Source organism: Oncorhynchus kisutch, unplaced genomic scaffold (genome assembly GCF_002021735.2).
Source record: "Oncorhynchus kisutch isolate 150728-3 unplaced genomic scaffold, Okis_V2 scaffold3931, whole genome shotgun sequence".
Lineage (NCBI taxonomy): Eukaryota > Metazoa > Chordata > Actinopteri > Salmoniformes > Salmonidae > Oncorhynchus > Oncorhynchus kisutch.
The window spans coordinates 243,632-264,491 of record NW_022265876.1 but is presented as its reverse complement, the minus strand read 5'-3'; the positions used below and the strand labels follow the sequence as shown (position 1 = coordinate 264,491).

General features: G+C 42.2%; 1 pseudogene; it reads left to right on the top strand.

Moving 5' to 3' along the window:
* The first annotated feature begins 250 nt into the window (after positions 1-250).
* Positions 251-18,941, top strand: LOC109877538 (gastrula zinc finger protein XlCGF57.1-like; annotated as a pseudogene).
* Positions 18,942-20,860: the final 1,919 nt, after the last annotated feature.

The window sequence follows — 20,860 nt, the reverse complement described above, 5'->3', positions numbered from 1 at the left end:
AGAGGCTCTTGGGTCCACTGCAGCATCCACAGAGAGGCTCTTGGGTCCACTGCAGCATCCACAGAGAGGCTCTTGGGTACACTGCAGCATCCACTGAGAGGCTCTTGCTGTCAAGGGAATGCCTGACAGCTTGAAAGACGTTTTGGACACTACAGTGAAAATGGTTAACTTTGTTAAAGCAAGGCCCCTGAACTCTCATGTATTTTCTGCACTATGTAATGCTTTTACAACAACAGAAGTGGTTATCAAGATGGAAAGTAAATGACACGTTTTTTTATTTTTAATTGAGAGACGAGCTTAAAGTTTTCTTTACTGACCATAATTTTCACTTGTCTGACCCCTTGCATGATGACGAGTTTCTCACACGACTGGCCTATCTGGGTGATGTTTTTTTTTTTGCCCGAATGATCTGAATCTAGGATTACAGGGACTCTCCGCAACTATATTGAATGTGCGGGACAAAATTTAGGCTATGATTAAAATGTTAGAGCTCTTCTCTGTCTTCACTAACAAGGACAACACACAGATCGTTCCATTGTTGTATGATTTTTTTGTGTGTGAATGAACTCAAGCTTACGGACAAATGTCAGATGTGATATAGCGAAGCACCTGAGTGAGTTGGGTGCGCAATTACACAGGTACTTTCCCGAAACGGATGACACAAACAACTGGATTCGTTATCCCTTTCATGCCGTGCCTCCAGTCCACTTACCGATATCTGAACAAAGAGAGCCTCATCCAAATTGCAACAAGCTGTTCTGTGAAAATTGAATTGAAATCAGAAGCCACTGCCAGATTTCTGGATTGGGCTGCGCTCAGAGTATCCTGCCTTGACAAATCGCGCTGTTAAGACACTGATACCCTTTGCAACCACATACCTATGTGAGAGTGGGTTCTCGGCCCTCACTAGCATGAAAACTAAATACAGGCACAGACTGTATGTGGATTTTTTTTTAGGACTCTCTCCAATACAACCCAACATTGCAGAGTTATGTGCATCCTTTCAAGCACACCCTTCTCATTAACCTGTGGTGAGTTATTCACAATTTCCAATGAACAAATAAGGTTTTAGATGTAAGATGGTTAAATAAAGAGCAAAATTATTGATTATTATTATATTATTATTTGTGCCCTGGTCCTATAAGAGCTCTTTGTCATTTCCCATGAGCCGGGTTGTGACAAAAACTAATGTGTGTGTGGCAGGTTTACTATGATGGTAAAAACAAGATTTGAGAGTGCGCTGACCCTGGTGGTAGTGTAACCGATGTGAAATGGCTAGCTAGTTAGCGGTGGTGCGCGCAAATAGCGTTTCAATCGATGACGTCACTTGCTTTGAGACCCCGAGTAGTGGTTCCCCTTGCTCGGCAAGGGCCGTGGCTTTTGTGGAGCGATGGGTAACGATGCTTCGAGGGTGACTGTTGATGTGTGCAGAGGGTCCCTGGTTCGAGCCCAGGTTGGGGCGAGGGAGGCGACGGACTGAAGTTATACTGTTACACTAGAGCTGGAGGTTTAATGTTTGAAGGTGTACGGGACTATAAAAAATTGGGGAACCACAGCTGTAGACCATGTTATTCTGTTGAATAAGCTGTCCTGATAGGGTAATATAGACCATGTTATTCTGTCCTGATAGGGTAATATAGACCATGTTATTACATTGAATAAGCTGTCCTGATAGGTCAATATAGACCATGTTATTCTGTCCTGATAGGGTAATATAGACCATGTTATTATATTGAATAAGCTGTCCTGATAGGTCAATATAGACCATGTTATTCTGTCCTGATAGGTCAATATAGACCATGTTATTCTGTCCTGATAGGGTAATATAGACCATGTTATTCTGTCCTGATAGGGTAATATAGACCATGTTATTATATTGAATAACTGTCCTGATAGGTCAATATAGACCATGTTATTCTGTCCTGATAGGTCAATATAGACCATGTTATTCTGTCCCGATAGGTCAATATAGACCATGTTATTCTGTCCTGATAGGGTAATATAGGCCATGTTATTCTGTTGAATAAGCTGTCCTGATAGGTCAATATAGACCATGTTATTCTGTTGAATAAGCTGTCCTGATAGGGTAATATAGGCCATGTTATTCTGTCCTGATAGGGTAATATAGGCCATGTTATTCTGTTGAATAAGCTGTCCTGATAGGTCAATATAGACCATGTTATTCTGTTGAATAAGCTGTCCTGATAGGGTAATATAGGCCATGTTATTCTGTTGAATAAGCTGTCCTGATAGGGTAATATAGGCCATGTTATTCTGTTGAATAAGCTGTCCTGATAGGGTAATATAGACCATGTTATTCTGTCCTGATAGGGTAATATAGACCATGTTATTCTGTCCTGATAGGGTAATATAGGCCATGTTATTCTGTTGAATAAGCTGTCCCGATAGGATACTGTAGACCATGTTATTATGTTGAATAAGGCCTAGCCAATGGCTGAATTAGCTAGCTAGATTTATCTCCCCAGAGACCACCAAAGAAAATCCTGATTGGATATTTTTTTCTCTTCAGTGTTAACGCTTTCCTTTTTAACAAAAAACTGAAGAATCAGAACATCATTGAAAATAATAATATAATAATTATTTGTAATTGTATTTGATAAATCCTTAGCCTTTCTTTGAAAGCGGGAAAGGCCCTTATTGTTCGCCACTGTGTTTCAGTTAGTAATAATTTGTAAAGCGGCTCTATTTGCATTATTTTTTCAACATTCTGAACGTCTAAATAATTCATGTTGTTCTGAAATATGAACACAGAAACACTGAACATTTTGAACTCTTTATTATGGTAGCGATTTGACAAAATTACAATCATGGTCCTGAATTGGACTCACATTTTTCTGGTCTCGATTCGGTCTCGGACCACTCGCCCCCCTCCCAGTCTCGGCCTTGACTCTGTCTCGCACCCCCCTCCCAGTCTCGGTCTTGAGTCGGTCTCGAACTCAACACTGATTAGTCTTTTAATGACAGATAGTACAAAATATATCCATAATTGTGCACCTTTTCCATAATTTTCGCCATAATTATTCATTTTCAAAGTAAACAGGATGGGACTCTTATCCTAAAGGATTCCAAAAACTTGTGACCCGGACGTACTTAGGTCTTCTTGCTTCGCAGCGGTCAACAAAGCTATTCTTTCAACCACCTCAGTAGCTTGATAGCCAACAATAAACCGAAACATTGACGGTCATAGGCCATTTTTGTGAACATTAACTAATCTTAGTGTTTTAAACACACGTCTGTTTTACGTATCTACTGGTTAAGTTTGACCTAATTTGCTCAATACATTTGCAAACCTGTTAAGATTGATACTGAGCCTAGCACTAGGATAGTCGCTAATGCTAAATAGCTAGCTAATATCTCCGACCATGAACTCATTAAATTATTCACCCTCTGCTAAAGAAGAGGAGGTTTGTTGCACGGAGACCGAAGATCTGGGGCTGAACATTGTCGTGAAAGAAGAAGATGAGGGTGTTACAGTGAAAGGAGATGAAGACGTTTTCAGAATTAAAAAGGAGGAAGAGGAGGATGTTGCCGTGGAAGAAGAGAAAGAACCTTTTGGGCCAGAAGAGGGGATAGAGGCTGTCATAGTGGAAGAGGAGGAGGTAGAAGCTTTCAGAATTAAAAAGGAGGAAGAGGAGGCTGTCACAGTGGAAGAAGAGAAAGAACCTTTTGGGCCAGAAGAGGGGATAGAGGCTGTCATAGTGGAAGAGGAGGAGGTAGAAGCTTTCAGAATGAAAAAGGAGGAAGAGGAGGCTATCACATTGAAAAAAGAGGAGGAGGATGTTACAGTGAAAGAAGAGGAAGAACGATTTGGAGTGAAAGAGGAAGAGGGGATAGAGGCTGTCACAGTGGAAGAGGAGGAGGTAGAAGCTTTCAGAATTAAAAAGGAGGAAGAGGAGGCTGTCACAGTGGAAGAAGAGGTCGTAGAAGCTTCGATAATGAAAAGGGAGGAAGAGGAAGATATCACATTGAAAAAAGAGGAGGAGGATGTTATACTGAAAGAAGAGAGAGAACATTTTGGAGTGAAAGAGGAAGAGTATGCTATCTCAATAAAAGAGGAGAAGGAAGACGTTTTGGGAGCGAAAGAGGATGATAATGATGAGGAGGAGGAGGAAGAAGGAGGAGGGGAGGAGGAGACAGAAGATCTGATTAACACCAGTGAGTATTGTCTTAAAAACAGGGGGCATGAACTCTGCAGTTGTTGAACTGTGTTGTTTTTAAGGGGCATTCTATTGATGTTCTACATATGAATGTTGTTCTTTACTGAAGGATTCTGCGATTGGTCCTTGCGGTTTTAAAAACGTTTAAATTAGTGATATATAGGCCTAGCCATTCTTTCTTGGAGATTATAAACTGGGTGGTTGGAGCCCTGAATGCTGATTCGCTGAAAGCCGTGGTATACCATGGGTATGACAAAACATACATTTTACTGCTCTAATTATGTTGGTAACCAGTTTATAATAACAATAAGGCAACTCGGGTGTTTGTGGTATATGGCCAACATTCCACGGGTAAGGGCTATATCCAGGCACTCTGCGTTGTGTCGTGCTTAAGAACAGCCCATAGCCGTGGAATATTGGCCACACCCCCCAGGGCCTTGTTGTTTAAATATAGCCTCATTTATAAATGCCCCACAAGCTTTAGTTCAACTGTCACAGTTCCCATCAGAACCAATAATATAGGTTAAGTTGTACATTAAGCCCACACAAATCTAAATGTAGATATTTCTAACGTATACAGCCCTAATGTTCCTGAAAGAAAGTCGAGCTAAAATTAAAGATGAATCATTCGTGTTTAGTTTTATAAATAAAATATGTGAAATGTCCAGACTGGGTTTAATAGCCATACCCATTAAATAATACATTTTAAAATATAATCCAATTTTTTTTTATTCCAATTGTTAAAAACAGACATTTTGTTATGTGATCTTGAATGATAATCACCGCCCCTGAAGTTACTGAAATCATTTATTACTATTCGTCATGGAAGTAGCACTCATCACAAGGGGTGTCCAATCACATCCGCAGAGAACAACCAGTACACACCCGATTCAACTTATAAACCAATCATAGACTTCAATCAAGACTTGATTCGTTGTTACTGATTGGTTAGAACAAAAATCTACTACCGCACTGGCCCTCTGTGGATAAGGACCACCACACCGGCCCTCTGTGGATAAGGACCAACACACAGGCCCTCTGTGGATAAGAACCACCACACCGGCCACCGGATTCATGATGACAGATACATAGGAAGTTTCTACATGAGTGCTTTGTAGATAAACACAAGAAAATGCTCTTTGCATACAAAGAGGCCCAACCCACTTTTTGATACGAAACACAAGGGTGAGATCTAGAACCATCAGCAGTAATAAACCTAAGGGCCCAATGGTGAGTTCTGGAACCATCAGCAGTAATAAACCTAAGGGCCCAATGGTGAGTTCTAGAACCATCAGCAGTAATAAACCTAAGGGCCCAATGGTGAGTTCTAGAACCATCAGCAGTAATAAACCTAAGGGCCCAATGGTGAGTTCTAGAACAATCAGCAGTAATAAACCTAAGGGCCTGTCGTGCCAAATAATGTCCCCCGGCCAAATAGCGTCCCCCTCTACGTCACAATGGGATTCGATAAACTATTAGTGTCCGTTGCCATATCAACGGTGTGATGACGTAATGATTAGAATCTTGGAGATCATTGCAGCCTAAATTACGTTATTTTCATCATTGCTATGCTAACAAGGCTGATTTCCACAACAATGTTGCTGTTTTTAAACAAGTTTAGTTTAGCTAATAAAATGAAAACATTAATTGAAACAATTTTTTGGGCACGTTGTTAACATTTTAACATGAAGTCCATGTCTTAACGTTGCTATGTTTCGTAAATGGCTAAGAGAATGTGTCATCTGCTTGACACATTAAAGTTACTTACCTTACAGACCAGGAAGTCAGGAAGAGGAGAGAAAGGATGAGGAGAGAGGGGGTGAGGAGAGAGGGGATGAGGAGAGAGGGGATGAGGAGAGAGAGGATGAGGAGAGAGAGGATGAGGCGAGAGGGGATGAGGAGAGAGAGGATGAGGAGAGAGAGGATGAGGAGAGAGAGGATGAGGAGAGAGAGGATGAGGAGAGAGAGGATGAGGAGAGAGAGGATGAGGAGAGAGGGGATGAGGAGAGAGAGGATGAGGAGTCATCTGCTTGACACATTAAAGTCACTTACCTTACAGACCAGGAAGTCAGGGAGAGGAGAGAGAGGATGAGGAGAGAGAGGAGGAGAGAGAGGATGAGGACAGAGAGGGTGAGGAGAGAGGGGATGAGGAGAGAGAGGGAGAGGGGATGAGGAGTCATCTGCTTGACACATTAAAGTCACTTACCTTACAGACCAGGAAGTCAGGGAGATGAGAGAGAGGATGAGGAGAGAGGGGATGAGGAGTCATCTGCTTGACACATTAAAGTCACTTACCTTACAGACCAGGATGTCCGGGAGAGGAGAGAAAGGAAGAGGGGATGAGGAGAGAGAGGATGAGGAGAGAGAGGATGAGGAGTCATCTGCTTGACACATTAAAGTAACTTACCTTACAGACCAGGAAGTCAGGGAGAGGAGAGAGAGGATGAGGAGAGAGAGGATGAGGAGAGAGGGGGTGAGGAAAGAGATGATGAGGAGAGAGAGGATGAGGAGAGAGAGGATGAGGAGTCATCTGCTTGACACATTAAAGTCACTTACCTTACAGACCAGGAAGTCAGGGAGAGGAGAGAGAGGATGAGGAGAGAGAGGATGAGGAGAGAGGGGGTGAGGAGAAAGATGATGAGGAGAGAGAGGATGAGGAGAGAGAGGATGAGGAGAGAGAGGATGAGGAGTCATCTGCTTGACACATTAAAGTCACTTACCTTACAGACCAGGAAGTCAGCTAATTTCCACTCCATTCATATGCAAATCAATTTAATTCACACACTGGCTTGTCTGGCTGTGATGTTTTTAATTTAACCTGCCCTTCCCTCATCTACACTGAAATAATATCATTACAATAGTCTATTACGATCTCGCATAGCTCAGATACGTCTCTGTTGTAGGTCCCTGGACTAGTCAGGACACCTTAGAGCTTACAGTAATGAACACCTAGTCAGGATACCTTAGAGCAGTAATGAACACCTAGTCAGGACACCTTAGAGCTTACAGTAATGAACACCTAGTCAGGACACCTTAGAGCAGTAATGAACACCTAGTCAGGACACCTTAGAGCAGTAATGAACACCTAGTCAGGACACCTTAGAGCAGTAATGAACACCTAGTCAGGACACCTTAGAGCAGTAATGAACACCTAGTCAGGATACCTTAGAGCAGTAATGAACACCTAGTCAGGATACCTTAGAGCAGTAATGAACACCTAGTCAGGATACCTTAGAGCAGTAATGAACACCTAGTCAGGATACCTTAGAGCAGTAATGAACACCTAGTCAGGACACCTTAGAGCAGTAATGAACACCTAGTCAGGACACCCTAGAGCAGTAATGAACACCTAGTCAGGACACCTTAGAGCAGTAATGAACACCTAGTCAGGACACCTTAGAGCAGTAATGAACACCTAGTCAGGACACCTTAGAGCAGTAATGAACACCTAGTCAGGATACCTTAGAGCAGTAATGAACACCTAGTCAGGACACCTTAGAGCAGTAATGAACACCTAGTCAGGACACCTTAGAGCAGTAATGAACACCTAGTCAGGACACCTTAGAGCAGTAATGAACACCTAGTCAGGACACCTTAGAGCAGTAATGAACACCTAGTCAGGATACCTTAGAGCAGTAATGAACACCTAGTCAGGACACCTTAGAGCAGTAATGAACATCTAGTCAGGACACCTTAGAGCAGTAATGAACACCTAGTCAGGACACCTTAGAGCAGTAATGAACACCTAGTCAGGACACCTTAGAGCAGTAATGAACACCTAGTCAGGACACCTTAGAGCAGTAATGAACACCTAGTCAGGATACCTTAGAGCAGTAATGAACACCTAGTCAGGACACCTTAGAGCAGTAATGAACACCTAGTCAGGACACCTTAGAGCAGTAATGAACACCTAGTCAGGACACCTTAGAGCAGTAATGAACACCTAGTCAGGACACCTTAGAGCAGTAATGAACACCTAGTCAGGACACCTTAGAGCAGTAATGAACACCTAGTCAGGACACCTTAGAGCAGTAATGAACACCTAGTCAGGATACCTTAGAGCAGTAATGAACACCTAGTCAGGATACCTTAGAGAAGTAATGAACACCTAGTCAGGACACCTTAGAGCAGTAATGAACACCTAGTCAGGACACCTTAGAGCAGTAATGAACACCTAGTCAGGACACCTTAGAGCAGTAATGAACACCTAGTCAGGACACCTTAGAGCAGTAATGAACATCTAGTCAGGACACCTTAGAGCAGCAATGAACACCTAGTCAGGACACCTTAGAGCAGGTATGAACACCTAGTCAGGACACCTTAGAGCTTACAGTAATGAACACCTAGTCAGGACACCTTAGAGCAGGTATGAACACCTATTCAGGATACCTTAGAGCAGTAATGAACACCTAGTCAGGACACCTTAGAGCAGTAATGAACACCTAGTCAGGACACCTTAGTAATGAACACCTAGTCAGGACACCTTAGAGCAGTAATGAACACCTAGTCAGGACACCTTAGAGCAGTAATGAACACCTAGTCAGGACACCTTATAGCAGTAATGAACACCTAGTCAGGACACCTTAGAGCAGTAATGAACACCTAGTCAGGACACCTTAGAGCAGTAATGAACACCTAGTCAGGACACCTTAGAGCAGTAATGAACACCTAGTCAGGACACCTTAGAGCAGTAATGAACACCTAGTCAGGACACCTTAGAGCAGTAATGAACACCTAGTCAGGACACCTTAGAGCAGTAATGAACACCTAGTCAGGACACCTTAGAGCAGTAATGAACACCTAGTCAGGACACCTTAGAGCAGTAATGAACACCTAGTCAGGACACCTTAGAGCAGTAATGAACACCTAGTCAGGACACCTTAGAGCAGTAATGAACACCTAGTCAGGACACCTTAGAGCAGCAATGAACACCTAGTCAGGACACCTTAGAGCAGGTATGAACACCTAGTCAGGACACCTTAGAGCAGTAATGAACACCTAGTCAGGACACCTTAGAGCAGGTATGAACACCTAGTCAGGATACCTTAGAGCAGTAATGAACACCTAGTCAGGACACCTTAGAGCAGTAATGAACACCTAGTCAGGACTCCTTAGAGCAGTAATGAACACCTAGTCAGGACACCTTAGAGCAGCAATGAACACCTAGTCAGGACACCTTAGAGCAGTAATGAACACCTAGTCAGGACACCTTAGAGCAGTAATGAACACCTAGTCAGGACACCTTAGAGCAGTAATGAACACCTAGTCAGGACACCTTAGAGCTTACAGTAATGAACACCTAGTCAGGACACCTTAGAGCAGGTATGAACACCTAGTCAGGATACCTTAGAGCAGTAATGAACACCTAGTCAGGGCACCTTAGAGCAGTAATGAACACCTAGTCAGGACTCCTTAGAGCAGTAATGAACACCTAGTCAGGACACCTTAGAGCAGTAATGAACACCTAGTCAGGACACCTTAGAGCAGTAATGAACACCTAGTCAGGACACCTTAGAGCAGTAATGAACACCTAGTCAGGACACCTTAGAGCAGTAATGAACACCTTGTCAGGACACCTTAGAGCTTACAGTAATGAACACCTAGTCAGGACACCTTAGAGCAGTAATGAACACCTAGTCAGGACACCTTAGAGCAGTAATGAACACCTAGTCAGGACACCTTAGAGCAGTAATGAACACCTAGTCAGGACATCTTAGAGCAGTAATGAACACCTAGTCAGGACACCTTAGAGCAGTAATGAACACCTAGTCAGGACACCTTAGAGCAGTAATGAACACCTAGTCAGGACACCTTAGAGCAGTAATGAACACCTAGTCAGGACACCTTAGAGCAGTAATGAACACCTAGTCAGGACACCTTAGAGCAGTAATGAACACCTAGTCAGGACACCTTAGAGCAGTAATGAACACCTAGTCAGGACTCCTTAGAGCAGTAATGAACACCTAGTCAGGACACCTTAGAGCAGTAATGAACACCTAGTCAGGACACCTTAGAGCAGTAATGAACACCTAGTCAGGACACCTTAGAGCAGTAATGAACACCTAGTCAGGACACCTTAGAGCAGTAATGAACACCTAGTCAGGACACCTTAGAGCAGTAATGAACACCTAGTCAGGACACCTTAGAGCAGTAATGAACACCTAGTCAGGACACCTTAGAGCTTACAGTAATGAACACCTAGTCAGGACACCTTAGAGCAGTAATGAACACCTAGTCAGGACACCTTAGAGCAGTAATGAACACCTTGTGGAACAGCTGTGAAAACCAACCTGACATTATTTAAGATCTGAATACATAAACTTCGGTATTATTCGTGTCATTAATTTATTCTTACAGATGTATTTTTTACAGATGTATTTTTACAGATGTATTTTTACAGATGTATTTTTACAGATGTATTTTTACAGGTGTATTTTTTTAACAGATTTTACAGATTTTTGTTGTGCACTCACATGGCAATCATAGACTAAAATACTGATTTCTGGAGTGTGGAATTCTGCCTGTCACTTGTTCTCAGAAAGGGGGACTTGAAGAAGGAGACAACAAAGTCCAGACATTGCTGCTCTCTCTTTTGTTCTGAGTGTTTGCGGTGCTAATAGTTTTTAGTTCATCTGTGTATCTCTCATAGTATGTGGCCAGTATGATACAGCAAGAAAACCTTCTCAGCAGATAATGACATCAACAGTAACTGTAGATGATGTAATGAAAAGTTGGAGGTAATGGTTGGTAATGGAGAACAGCAGGTGGATCCACGTCTGGGTGTTGGGCAGAACCCCCTAGGTCCTGGAGAACAGGTAATGGAGGACAGCAGGTGGATCCACGTCTGGGTGTTGGGCAGAACCCCCTAGGTCCTGGAGAACAGGTAATGGAGGACAGCAGGTGGATCCACATCTGGGTGTTGGGCAGAACCCCCTAGGTTCTGGAGAACAGGTAATGGAGGACAGCAGGTGGATCCACATCTGGGTGTTGGGCAGAACCCACTAGGTCCTGGAGAACAGGTAATGGAGGACAGCAGGTGGATCCACGTCTGGGTGTTGGGCAGAACCCCCTAGGTCCTGGAGAACAGGTAATGGAGGACAGCAGGTGGATCCACGTCTGGGTGTTGGGCAGAACCCACTAGGTCCTGGAGAACAGGTAATGGAGGACAACAGGTGGATCCACGTCTGGGTGTTGGGCAGAACCCCCTAGGTCCTGGAGAACAGGAGCAGAGTTAAAGGGAACAGGATACAGAGACGTAAACAAGCAAACACACAGGTTACACTTTACTGGGGAGAAAATGTCATGGATTAGTGCAGTGTTATAAAAATTAACAGCTGACAGTCATTTTTACCTGGTGAAAAACCTCCTCGTCCTTCTCAGTCCGTGCCTGGTGAAAAACCTCCTCGTCCTTCTCAGTCCGTGCCTGGTGAAAAACCTCCTCGTCCTTCTCAGTCCGTGCCTGGTGAAAAACCTCCTCGTCCTTCTCAGTCCGTGCCTGGTGAAAAACCTCCTCGTCCTTCTCAGTCCGTACCTGGTAAAAAACCTCCTCGTCCTTCTCAGTCCGTGCCTGGTGATAAACCTCCACATCCTTCTCAGTCCGTGCCTGGTGAAAAACCTCCACGTCCTTCTCAGTCCGTACCTGGTGAAAAACCTCCTCGTCCTTCTCAGTCCGTACCTGGTGAAAAACCTCCTCGTCCTTCTCAGTCCGTACCTGGTAAAAAACCTCCTCGTCCTTCTCAGTCCGTACCTGGTGAAAAACCTCCTCGTCCTTCTCAGTCCGTACCTGGTAAAAAACCTCCTCGTCCTTCTCAGTCCGTGCCTGGTGATAAACCTCCACATCCTTCTCAGTCCGTGCCTGGTGAAAAACCTCCACGTCCTTCTCAGTCCGTGTCTGGTGATAAACCTCCACATCCTTCTCAGTCCGTGCCTGGTGAAAAACCTCCTCGTCCTTCTCAGTCCGTACCTGGTGATAAACCTCCTCGTCCTTCTCAGTCCGTGCCTGGTGATAAACCTCCTCGTCCTTCTCAGTCCGTACCTGGTGATAAACCTCCTCGTCCTTCTCAGTCCGTGCCTGGTGATAAATCTCCTCGTCCTTCTCAGTCCGTACCTGGTGATAAACCTCCTCGTCCTTCTCAGTCCGTGCCTGGTGATAAACCTCCACGTCCTTCTCAGTCTGTGTCTGGTGATAAACCTCTCATTTATAATTCACTGTATCACAATTCCAGTGGGTAAGAAGTTTACATACACTAAGTTGACTGTGCCTTTAAACAGCTTGGAAAATTATGCCATGGATTTAGAAGCTTCTGAGCTTCTGATAATTTGAGTCAATTGGAGGTGTACCTGTGGATGTATTTCAAGGCCTACCTTCAAACTCAGTGCCTCTTTGCTTGACATCGTGGGAAAATCAAAAGAAATCATCCAAGACCTCAGAAATATAAATTGTAGACCTCCACAGGTCTGGTTCATCCTTGGGAGCAATTTCCAAATGCCTGAAGGTACCACGTTCATCTGTACAAACAATAGTACGCAAGTATAAACACCATGGGACCACACAGCCGTCATACTGCTCAGGAAGGAGACACGTTCTGTGTCCTAGAGATGAACGTACTTTGGTGCGAGAAGTGCAAATCAATCCCAGAACAACAGCAAAGGACATTGTGAAGATGCTGGAGGAAACAGGTACAAAAGTATCTATATCCACAGTAAAACAAGTCCTATATCGACATAACCTGAAAGACCGCTCAGCAAGGAAGAAGCCACTGCTCCAAAACCGCCATAAAAAATGCCAGACTACGGTTTGCAACTGCACATGGGGACAAAGATTGTACTTTTTGGAGAGATGTCCCCTGGTCTGATGAAATAAAAATACCAACTGTTTGGCCATAATGACCATTGTTATGTTTGGATTAAAAATGGGGAGGCTTGCAAGCCGAAGGGGTGCTTTGCTGCAGGAGGGCCTGGTGCACTTCACAAAATAGATGGCATCATGAGGAAAGAAAATTCTATGGATATATTGAAGCAACATCTCAAGACTTCGGTCAGGAAGTTAAAGCTTGGGTCTTCCAAATGGACAATCACCACAAGCGTAATTCCAAAGTTGTGGCAAAATGGCTTAAGGACGACAAAGTCAAGGTATTGGAGTGGCCATCACAAAGCCCCGACCTCAATCCCATAGACAATTTGTGTGCAATACAATAACAAGATGCAATCATTTAGCTGTTAGTGAGAAGAGCGAAAATGTATCATTATTGTAAATGTGGAAATGAATTGGTCCAAGCAAGGCTAAATCTTTCTCAGCATTACCACAAACAAAAAATGGAAGGGGAAGGAAGTAGATCTATTATCTTGTTGTGGTTCACCAAGTTATGTTGCTACTGTAATGACTGACATGTGGTACGGCTGTTAGCGTGAAAATCCCATCTGTTTAATTAGCAGGAAATAGTCATTACTCAAGTGAAAGGGGAAGGAAGTAGATCTATTATCAACACAGTCACATCTTCGTTTTTACATGAAGTATTATCACTTCTCACAAGGTACTTAAAAATATTGGGAAAATGTGTTTATCTTTAGAGTCAAGACCTCAACACAAGTTTTTCTTTTTTCAGCTTTTGAAATTGTCAACGAGTGGAAACTTACACAACTGTCAATAACTAAATAATAAAGCATCTGATTGGCTTAGAATTTAAAACGGGTACAGATACAACCACCACATGAACTGGATACAACCACCACATGAACTGGATACAACCACCACATGAACTGGATACAACCACCACATGAACTGGATACAACCACCACATGAACTGGATACAACCACCACATGAACTGGATACAACCACCACATGAACTGGATACAACCACCACATGAACTGGATACAACCACCACATGAACTGGATACAACCACCACATGAACTGGATACAACCACCACATGAACTGGGTACAACCACCACATGAACTGGATACAACCACCACATGAACTGGATACAACCACCACATGAACTGGATACAGCCACCACATGAACTGGATACAGCCACCACATGAACTGGATACAACCACCACATGAACTGGATACAACCACCACATTAACTGGATACAACCACCACATGAACTGGATACAACCACCACATGAACTGGATACAACCACCACATGAACTGGATACAACCACCACATGAACTGGATACAACCACCACATGAACTGGATACAGCCACCACATGAACTGGATACAACCACCACATGAACTGGATACAACCACCACATGAACTGGATACAACCACCACATGAACTGGATACAGCCACCACATGAACTGGATACAACCACCACATGAACTGGATACAACCACCACATGAACTGGATACAACCACCACATGAACTGGATACAACCACCACATGAACTGGATACAACCACCACATGAACTGGATACAACCACCACATGAACTGGATACAACCACCACATGAACTGGATACAACCACCACATGAACTGGATACAACCACCACATGAACTGGATACAACCACCACATGAACTGGATACAACCACCACATGAACTGGATACAACCACCACATGAACTGGATACAACCACCACATGAACTGGATACAACCACCACATGAACTGGATACAACCACCACATGAACTGGATACAACCACCACATGAACTGGATACAACCACCACATGAACTGGATACAACCACCACATGAACTGGATACAACCACCACATGAACTGGATACAACCACCACATGAACTGGATACAACCACCACATGAACTGGATACAACCACCACATTAACTACTGGATACAACCACCACATGAACTGGGTACAACCACCACATGAACTGGATACAACCACCACATGAACTGGATACAACCACCACATGAACTGGATACAACCACCACATGAACTGGATACAACCACCACATGAACTGGATACAACCACCACATGAACTGGATACAACCACCACATGAACTGGATACAACCACCACATGAACTACTGGATACAACCACCACATGAACTGGGTACAACCACCACATGAACTGGATACAACCACCACATGAACTGGAACAACCACCACATGAACTGGATACAACCACCACATGAACTGGATACAACCACCACATGAACTGGATACAACCACCACATGAACTGGATACAACCACCACATGAACTGGATACAACCACCACATGAACTGGATACAACCACCACATGAACTGGATACAACCACCACATGAACTGGATACGATACAACCACCACATGAACTGGATACAACCACCACATGAACTGGATACAACCACCACATGAACTGGATACAACCACCACATGAACTGGATACAACCACCACATGAACTGGATACAACCACCACATGAACTGGATACAACCACCACATGAACTGGATACAACCACCACATGAACTGGATACAACCACCACATGAACTACTGGATACAACCACCACATGAACTACTGGATACAACCACCACATGAACTACTGGATACAACCACCACATGAACTACTGGATACAACCACCACATGAACTACTGGATACAACCACCACATGAACTACTGGATACAACCACCACATGAACTGGGTACAACCACCACATTAACTGGATACAACCACCACATGAACTGGATACAACCACCACATGAACTGGATACAACCACCACATGAACTGGATACAACCACCACATGAACTGGATACAACCACCACATGAACTGGATACAACCACCACATGAACTGGATACAACCACCACATGAACTGGATACAACCACCACATGAACTGGATACAACCACCACATGAACTGGATACAACCACCACATGAACTGGATACAACCACCACATGAACTGGTTGAAACAGGAAATAGAATTTAAAACTGGTACGGATACAACCACCACATTAACTGGTTGAAACAGGAAATAGAATATAAAACTGGTACGGATACAACCACCACATGAACTGGTTGAAACAGGAAATATAATTTAAAACTGGTACGGATACAACCACCACATGAACTGGTTGAAACAGGAAAATAGCAGAAAATGTTAATAATTTGTAGTTATTTATTTGCATCCAAAGTTAGAAGTGTGATTAATAGTTACACTTTTACCCTGAGCTTGTTTTTCCTCCATTATTTGTAAACAATGTAGGCCTAATTGTAAACAAAGACATTATTTGTAAACAATGTAGGTCTAATTGTAAACAAAGACATTATTTGTAAACCATGTAGGCCTAATTGTAAACAAAGACATTATTTGTAAACAATGTAGGACCAATTGTAACCAAAGACATTATTTGTAAACAATGTCGGCCTAATTGTAAACAAAGACATAATTTGTAAACAATGTAGGCCTAATTGTAAACAAAGACTTATTCGCTCAACATGGTTACAACTATAATTTTGCATCCATAGCGCTGTCAATGCATTTGAGTGGTTATGTTTCTCTAACCCCCATCCCTCAGCTTTATACCAAAACTGTGGCAGGATGTTGAACTGCAGATTTCCCCTTTAGATCTAGTAGCCTGACAAATAACAACAATGTATTCTATACAGAGAGACCTAATCTAGTCTATTACATGTGTTCTATACTGACTAGTCTATTACATGTATCCTATACTGACTAGTCTATTACATGTATCCTATACTGACTAGTCTATTACATGTATCCTATACTGACTAGTCTATTACATGTATCCTATACTGACTAGTCTATTGCATGTATCCTATACTGACTAGTCTATTGCATGTATCCTATACTGACTAGTCTATTTATCCATTAGGTCTAATACATGTATCCTATACTGACTAGTCTATTACATGTATCCTATACTGACTAGTCTATTTATCTATTAGGTCTAATACATGTATCCTATACTGACTAGTCTATTACATGTATCCTATACTGACTAGTCTATTACATGTGTCCTATACTGACTAGTCTATTACATGTATCCTATACTGACTAGTCTATTACATGTATCCTATACTGACTAGTCTATTTATCCATTGCTCTTTTATCGAGGGATCTAGTCTAGATTAAACCTCATAGGTAGACAGTTTTACCATGTGCAGGTTTCATTCAGGTCTCTCTGTTTAACCAAATACTCTGTCTTTGACAGGAGAGAGAACAGACTCTCATTCTGAAAGCGGGACGAGTCCTTCAGAAGAACCTGACCCAGAGACATCCAAACCAGCAAGAGCACACCACTGCTCCCAGTGTGGGAAGAGATTTATCCGGTTAGGGCACCTGAAAGAACATATGAAAACACATACAGGGGAGAAGCCTTATCACTGCTCCCAGTGTGGAAAGGGTTTTGGACAGTCAGGGCATCTAAAGGTGCATGAAAGAAGACACACTGGAGAGAAGCCATATCAATGCTCCCAGTGTGAAAAGAAATGTTTCTCACCAGGGGACCTGAAGTCCCATGAGAGAACACACACACAGTCTTTAGAGAGGCCTTTCCAATGCGCTCAGTGTGGAAAGAGATTTATCCAGTCGTCGCATCTGAAAGAGCATGAAAGAATACACACAGGAGAGAAGCCGTATCAATGCTCTCAGTGTGGAAAGGGTTTTAGATACTCAGGGCATTTAAAAGTGCATGAAAGAACACACACTGGAGAGAAGCCGTATCAATGCTCCCAGTGTCAAAAGGGTTTTTTCTCACCAGGGGACCTGAGAAAACATGAGAGAACACATTTAGTAGATAGGCCTTTCCAATGCTCTCAATGTGGAAAGAGATTTATGCAGTCATCACATCTGAAAAAACACAAGAGAATACACACAGGTGAACAACCATTCCAATGCTCTCATTGTGGAAAAAGTTTTACCCGTTTAGGGAACTTGAAAACGCATGAGATGACACACACAGGAGAGAAGCCTTTCCATTGCTCCTTCTGTGGAAAACGTTTTACCCATTTAGGGAACCTGAAAATGCATGAGATGACACACACAGGAAATAAGCCTTATCACTGCTCCCAGTGTGGAAAAGGTTTTGGACACTCAGGGCATCTAAAAGTGCATGAAAGAACACACACTGGAGAGAAGCCATATCAATGCTCCCAATGTGAAAGTAAATTTTTCTCATCAGGGGACCTGAAATCACACGAGAGAACACACACTGTAGAGAGGCCTTTCCAATGCTCTCAGTGTGGAAAGAGTTTTACCCGGTTAGGGAATCTGAATATGCATTTGAGAACACACACAGGGGAGAAGCCATACCACTGTTCAGACTGTGGAAAGAGATTTATCCAGCTAGGGGACCTGAAATCACATGAGCGGACACACACAGGAGATAAGCCTTTCCAATGCTCTCAGTGTGGAAAAAGTTTTGCCTGGTTAGGGAACTTGAAAATGCATGAGAGAATACACACAGGAGAGAAGCCTTTCCACTGCTCCTTGTGCGGAAAGAGTTTTACCTTTTTAGGGACACTGAAAAAGCATGAGATGACACACACAGGAGAGAAACCTTTCCAATGCTCCCAATGTGGAAAGAGTTTTACCCAGTTAGTGAACCTGAAAAGGCATGAAGGAACACACACGGGATAGAATCCGTTCCAGTGTTCTCAGTGTGGAAAGACATTTTCCCAGTCAGAGGACATGAAATCACATGAGAGAATAGAGGCTGTGTTCTGACTTATAGTTTTGACAAACTTTTTGTGCTTTGGTTTATGCCACATTAAATAAAATTGTAAGAAAAAAAATAGCCTTACTTTTGTTCTTAGTAAAAAAAAATCTCTCAAAACATGTTTGCATCTAAAATTAGAATAGATTTTGTATTTGATTTTCATTATGAATTTTTATTGATAAATATAAACCCTTAAGTGTTCCATTATATGATTTGGATATAGTTATTTATTCATGTGTTTTACTTGATTCTGATCTTAACCTCTTGAATTTAGTCGTTGTGTTTTTTCATTGAGTTCATTTGTGTAGTAGTTATTATTAAGCTGTGTGATAATTAGATGACGTTGTTCTGATAACATTGATAAGTTGTTGACATGATAAAACATTTACTACCTCAATGTGGTGTCCATCAGTACTGTTCCATCAGATAAAACACAGGTGCTGATTTGTAAAAATGATTTGATTATTTCAACATGTAACTGAATAAAAGTAAACTGATATTTTTTTTTTACTGTGTGGATGTTAATTTTATATACCTGTATCTATGTATTGTTAAACCATGTAGGAGCAGTATAGACCTAGTCTGTTCATTATATACATCTACATGATGTATTGTTAAACCATGTAGGAGCAGTATAGACCTAGTCTGTTCATTATATACATCTACATGATGTATTGTTACACCATGTAGGAGCAGTATAGACCTAGTCTGTTCATTATATACATGATGTATTGTTAAACCATGTAGGAGCAGTATAGACCTAGTCTGTTCATTATATACATCTACATGATGTATTGTTATACTATGTAGGAGCAGTATAGACCTAGTCTGTTCATTATATACATCTACATGATGTATTGTTACACCATGTAGGAGCAGTATAGACCTAGTCTGTTCATTATATACATCTACATGATGTATTGTTACACCATGTAGGAGCAGTATAGACCTTGTCTGTTCATTATATACATCTACATGATGTATTGTTACACCATGTAGGAACAGTATAGACCTAGTCTGTTCATTATATACATGATGTATTGTTACACCATGTAGGAGCAGTATAGACCTAGTCTGTTCATTATATACATCTACATGATGTATTGTTACACCATGTAGGAGCAGTATAGACCTAGTCTGTTCATTATATACATCTACATGATGTATTGTTACACCATGTAGGAGCAGTATAGACCTAGTCTGTTCATTATATACATCTACATGATGTATTGTTACACCATGTAGGAGCAGTATAGACCTAGTCTGTTCATTATATACATGATGTATTGTTAAACCATGTAGGAGCAGTATAGACCTAGTCTGTTCATTATATACATCTACATGATGTATTGTTAAACCATGTAGGAGCAGTATAGACCTAGTCTGTTCATTATATACATCTACATGATGTATTGTTACACCATGTAGGAGCAGTATAGACCTAGTCTGTTCATTATATACATCTACATGATGTATTGTTAGCCCCTTGACTTTTCCCCACATTTTGTTTCGTTACAGCCTTATTCTAAAATGTATGAAATTGTTTTTCCCCCCTCAATCTGCACACAATACCTCAAAATGACAAACGCAAAAACTGGTTTTGTAAAATGCTTTTGCAAATGTATTAAAAATAAACAACTGAAATATTCAGAATGAGTAAGTGTGTCCAAACTTTTGACTGATATTGTAAGTATTCAGACCCTTTACTCAGTGCTGTTTCGAAGCATCTTTGGCAGCGATTACAGCCTCGAATCTTCTTGGATATGACGTTAAAGCTTGGCATTAAAGCTCCCATTCTTCTCTGCAGATCCTCTCTTGCGTTGCTGCACAGCTATTTTCACGGCTCTCCAGAGATGTTTGATCGGGTTCAAGTCCGGGCTCTGGCTGGGCCACTCAAGGACATTCAGAGACTTGTCCCGAAGCCACTCCTGCGTTCTCTTGGCTGTGTGGTTACTGTCATTGTCCTGGAAGGTGAAACTTTGCCCCAGTCTGAGGTCCTAGTCTGAGGTCCTGCAGCAGGTTTTCATTAAGGATATCTCTGTACTTTG